At 39.7% G+C, this 6,000-nt stretch overlaps 1 protein-coding gene across 1 annotated transcript in view; it reads right to left on the bottom strand.

Moving 5' to 3' along the window:
• Nucleotides 1-1,405: 1,405 nt before the first annotated feature.
• ROS1 (ROS proto-oncogene 1, receptor tyrosine kinase) overlaps nt 1,406-6,000 on the bottom strand; it is an 81,247-nt gene continuing 76,652 nt past the window's right edge. The window contains exon 45 of the mRNA XM_068677625.1: nt 1,406-5,196. The gene's annotated coding sequence lies outside the window, so the exon portion shown is untranslated. The remainder of the gene's footprint in view (nt 5,197-6,000) is intronic.

The raw sequence follows: 6,000 nt of genomic DNA, 5'->3' as shown, positions 1-6,000 counted from the left end.
ATACGGTAGTATCAGTCATGCCACTGGCAATAATGACAATATTTTGGCATCATCACTTGGCTTTGAAGCACAGGGTTTCTGGTTATTTATTAGAGTTAAAACATAATATCAGCTAGAGGTGCCAAGTGTCATTATAAATAGAGCCATGATCGTTTGAAAAATCCACCTGGTATGCAAGCTCCTGCAACTCACTCCAGTGTGCATGTGTAAGAAAAACTTTCAAGAATCAATTAAAATAAATGAAGGTGAAATAAGACTTTTCATCCACTGACAGAGTTGTTAGGGCTATTTTACAGACATTCTTCACTGTAATGACTATTTTCATCTCTGTTATAGCCAAATTAAGATCATCTTTGTGTAGAAAGAGGTAAATTTTCTACTAGAAGAAATCTTGCCTTCATGGTTTTATTAAAATGCATTGTCCTAAACTCAAACCATGGAGAATCAGTTTCACCCAGTTATGCTTAGTGGAGCCAAACATGAGGACTGAATCCTTCATAGGCAGCAATCTATAGATATAAAAGAAAAGAAAGAAGAAAAAAAAAAGAGAGAGAGAGAGAGACAGTCAATTCAAATAGATGATAAAACTTTATTTGATGAAAACTGCTGCAGGGTCTCATGCTATAGTGCAGTGCCCCTGCTGTGAGTCCTTTGTGCCCCTCCATAAAAGTAGTGAGGAAACCAAATTTTGAGGGATCTTGTGTTCTGGAGAATGTCACTAGTCTCTGTTATGTAGGGCACCAGGAAAGTTGAGGAACACCAACTTACTCTCAGCTCTGGGCCCTGGCTAGAGCTTCTCAGATAAGTGAGGCTGTGGTGGATTCAGCTTACCTTCCTTGTCCCCACCACTTAATGTTTTTTGCAGGTAATGAAGACAAGTAGAAAACACTCAGGAGAGCAGTTAAGCTGCACAAACTTTTGCATTTCTTGTTATCACCTTAAAGTTCTCTGAATCTTGGGATGATGCCATTGAACCACAGACAACAGAGTCTCCCAAAGAAGAGAGACATGAACATTAAGTAGAAAAAAAAAGAAAAAAAAGGCATCTTAATGTCCCACATTTTTCAGTCCAATGTGATACATTGTAAAGAAACAATGATACACAAACACCTCTTTTGCCTTTTATTTCACCTCTCAAAAATACCATTTTTCAAGCCATATGCTTCCAGTTCAGAGCTCTGGACAGGCACGTTCCCCGAGCTCATGTTAAGTGGTTGAGCACTCTCTTTGGAGCACATGGGAAGAACTGAGTAATCCCACTGGAGCTTGGCATATCTCTCCTCAGCAGCTACACATAAACTTTCCACAACCTTCTCTTTGACCTGGTAAGGACTCAATAATTGTGTCAAAAAGTGTTGGGTTTTGCTTTGTAGGTTATTGTGTTCCCAAATTAAAAAAAAAAAAAAAAAAAAAAAAAAAAAAAAAAAAAGTGAGACAAACAGTTTTGGGACATTTTTGGTCACCAGTATGCGCTAGCTCAAAAGCTCAACCCCCAAACCCAGAAGTGCACAATTAGTTGGGTGTTACTGCCTTCTGCAGACCAAACCACTGTGGTGTCCGAGGACAGCAGACCTAGAAGTGAGGCCACTGAAAATGCTGCATTAGTAAATAAGTAACATCTGCTATGGCCCTTCCAATTTACAAAATAAATTACAAACATTAATTGATCACCACAGCATTGATGTTATGCCACGGTAAATAATGTTCATAGGTAGCAGTAAATATTTCTCATCCATCCCTATTGATATATTTTATACCTAAAACACAATACTGTGCAAATATGTAGGGGATTTTCAGCTTTCTGAATTTCTGTCTTAGTAGGGGTGCTTACCACAATATGAAAAAGACAGATTAGAAAGTAAAAAGCCACCAGATGCTGAAAGTTTCAATGCTGATATTCAATTCAATTTACTTGGCAAAATCTAACATCCTCTTACAAAGGGCATTTCCACCTCACAAACTAATAAACTTATCTGAACTGACCAAACATGGGTAAGGATGATCCAGTTGATATGGTTGACGTGAATTTCCAAAAAGCTATCTACAAAGTCCTCCACCAAAGACTGTTAAGGAAGCTAAGCTTTCCATATAAGGAAGGGTCCTCACCTGGATACGTATTTTGTTAAAAGCTCAGAGACAAAAGATAGGCATAAATGATCAGTTCTTGGAGGGAAATGAACTCACCAGGGGAGCCAGTTATGCTAGGACTTGTGCCATTTGGCATAGTCAGGAAGAACATGGTGGGAGGGCATAAAGAGTTAAACTAGGTCACTGAGGAAGAGGCCCAGCTCTGAGGAGCTGCAGAGGACCTCATGCAACTCAGTGACTAGGCAATAAAACAACAACCAAAATTCAAATACAGAGTGATTGAAAGATGAAAGAAAGTACACAGTAAACTGTAATCATTACTTCACAAATTAGTGGATGGGCTCCAGGAAGGCCATTAGATACAACATAGATACAACATTTGGGGATTATGAAATAATCACAGAATATCTGAGTTGGAAGAGACCCACAACGATCATAAAGTCCAACTCCTGGGTCCCCAAAGGACTACCCAAAAAGAAAACAAAAAAACTGATCATGTGTCTGAGAATGTTGTCCAAGTGGGTTTTGGTCTCCAGCAGGCTCAGTGCTGTGACCATCACCCTGGGGAGCCTGTCCCAATGCCCGATCACCCTGTCATTGAAGAACCTTTTCCTAAAACCCAGCCTGAACCAACCCCGCCACAGCTTCAAGCTGTTCACTCAGGTCCTATCACTGGTCACCAGAGAGAAGAGATCAGTGCCTACCTCTCCACTCCCCCTAATAATATAATCCCATGAATACAATGTATAATTCATGTATATATTATATCCCATGGTATAATATTCTGTGATATATATATGTATATATCCCATGAATATGTAATCTCACTACTCAGAGTGGTCAGAACCCACAAAAAACAGCATGATTGATTAAGAAAGGAATGGAGAAGAAAGCTGAAAACACCTACAAATCTTCAATGCTCTGCATGTTCCTGATCTGCTCTCAGAAAGGAGCTTGTAGAACTGAACACAGTTTGGAGAAGAAAAGTGAGGATGGCCAAAGGGATCAAAGGCCACAAGAGATCTTGTAAGATAACAACCTACCAGGCTAGGAGCCTCCAGTGTGGGGAACAGTTGCTGCTTGTGGGTGAGTGTGGGAGTGACAGAGCTCTGTAGAGTTGCAATACCATGAAACAGGAGAAGGAGCAACTGTTCCCCCACTTCCCTCTCTATTATAAAAAGGAAGTCTACTCCAGACTAATTTCCTGGACTCCTTCTGTGTTCAGTGAGATAGTCCCCTCTAATGGGTGGCATTTGAGCAGACCTTGCTCCTTCCACAGTCCAGCTATTTATGCAGAACCAGCAGTCATTTGTGAGAGAAGACAAGCCACATAGTTGGGTGAACACAGCTCTACAGTAGATCAGAATTTGCTTCACCAATTCCTCCAATGTCACTTTAGGACAGAGAAGGAAATGTGCAAACAGCCCTACAGGAAATGCTCCGCAGAATGGTGTATGCCAGAAGGAATATTCACCAGAGAGAAAGCAGCCTGGATCCCCATGGAGCGGGAACAGGGAGAACTGTGCAGCCACTCAGCCACATTGATGATGCCATATCATGACCAAGGAAGGAAGAAGGAGGTGTTTAACACTCCGCAAACTTCTGATAAACCCCAAAGTGATGTAGGAAACAGGAAAAAGGAAAAAAAAAAAAGTGTGCGTTAGGGTTGTTCATTACTTTTCTTTCACGTTCTCTTTTCTAGAGTTACAACATAACACAAGCAACATAAAATACCTCTTGGCATTGAGTTTTGATAATATCCCCTCTTAGATCTTTACTTCTCAGGTTCTTGGGATGTTATTTTTGCACTGTTCCACAGGGAACCAGTGTGAACACTGCCAGCTTTGCTGGGTGCATGCACTGCCTTACTGCAGTATCACATCAACTGGATTACAGCTAACATAGCACTGTTATTCCCACTCCCCAACATTTCCAATTCTTATCTGAACAAAGACTTTTCAAGACCATGCCAGTCATACTTTCTATAAGGCTGGTGATACTGAGGCCAGGACTTTACACTGCGTTGAAACAATCAAAATTTACTTTGTAATGACTGAAGCAGTATTTGCCAAATCTTGAGAATCTGCTCCCCTACTGGAGGCAGTTTCTCCACTGCTGTGCATCAGCCTATCTTAGCATATTTAACCTGATTTGCAGCAGGTAAAGACTGGGACCATCTGCTTTATACAAACCAGAGAATGATGCTCTTGTTAAGAGGCTTTCAGAATTGCCAGCAGGAATTCCTGTGCATTTATGATTCAGATTCCAAACGCCTCTTTCTAGTTCCTCCAGGTCATGCAGAAAGAATCTTCACAGGAATGGTTTCTCATTTATTTGGGTGGCTTCCTCTGGCTTATAAGGGAAATCAGGAAGAATTCCTCTTGCTGTATAGATAGTATACCCTACACTCAATGTCTTAAACAAGGAAGGTAAAAATGCACAATATCAGCTCTACACTCGAGGATGAGACTCTCAGCAGTATGTCACATGTGTTGTCATAATGACATTCATTTGTACCCGTATCTCACATTTAACCTTTCTGATACATCAGGATTCTTTTTTTCCCCTAAATACATATCTCCTTAAAAAGACAGCATAATCCTTAAACCAATTTAAAGTTATTTAAAAAATAAAATACCCTTGAAAGTCAAGACACTTAAATTCAAGGTTTTCTTAAAGTGCCTTTTGCACCTAATCACTATAGATCACTGGTCAATATCCTGAGTATCATTTATTGGCAGTGCATTAAACCTGACATTTTCTTCCTCAGCATGCTGTGATAAATGTTCCATCAAATCTAGTTTTGTCTTACAGCACTTAGAAAATGCAAACAAAGCAACACATCTTCCCTCTGCTCTTTCTGTGCAGCTCTGAGTATGCGTGACTATGTCAAGAACTCAAGGGTTCTTCTGACTGCTCTCTCACTGGTATTCACCTTATCCACTAACCCAATTTACCCACGTTGAATAGGCTCTTACATGATCCTTTTCCAACTCAGACTAACATAAGAGTGAATCGACCTCAGTTATCATATCACAGACCTTGTCATGAGGCTTGGGAATGGTGCTGCCTAGACAAGCTTCTTGACAGGGTTGAAGGCTTCTCCTGCTAATGAAAAAGGTATCATATGCAGTCAGGTTGGTTTTCAAACTTCTGCTTGCAGCGGGCTGATTGAGCATTCCTCTTCAGTTAGATTGAATTACACATGCACATAAATTCATCCAGGTAGGGTGACTACAAAACAGATCTTCCTGGTTTCTGGCTAGCACATTTTGCTGGTTAGTAAACACTATTCATGTTTAAGCTACTGAAACGTAAGGTACAATCAACTGCTGTACAATCAATCAGACAGCACTTGAAGAGAGGAAACATTATACAGTATTTATTTATCTGTCATTCATGGCCTGGTGAGCATAACTTAAGAAACAAAACAAAACAAAACAAACAAAAAAAAAAAAAAGAAATGCTGCAACTGTTGGTACTAGTAAATGTTGCTTGTGCATGTACAAATGTGGCAATGTTGCTTGTGCATGTACAAATCTGCAAATGAGAAAAATATTGTTTTATGTTTACAGACTACTTTGGCTCATTTTGCCAGAGATTTTTAAAGAATCATAATTCAAAATCCCTCATTTTTTATTAAATTTCAAGTAACAAGTCAAAAATCAAATCTCTCGTTTACCTATGTTGATTCTCCATTTAAGAAACTTTTGGAACTTAATTTCAGCGGAGGTGCAGCTTAAAAATGCCTACATTCTGACTTCAGATGGTGCCTTTACTACTCTCCAGCACCCCCCATAATCAAATATTTGCATGATCCAATATTTGCATAAAAGCATGATTCTATCTTCCTGACAGATGCCAATGAATAAGTGCAAAATTTGCAAATTGCTATTCATGATGAAATGAATA

This window comes from Anas acuta, chromosome 3, assembly GCF_963932015.1.
Source record: "Anas acuta chromosome 3, bAnaAcu1.1, whole genome shotgun sequence".
Classification (NCBI taxonomy): Eukaryota; Metazoa; Chordata; class Aves; order Anseriformes; family Anatidae; genus Anas; species Anas acuta.
Note: the sequence above shows the minus strand (reverse complement) of the source record. Positions and strands in the feature narration are given on the sequence as shown.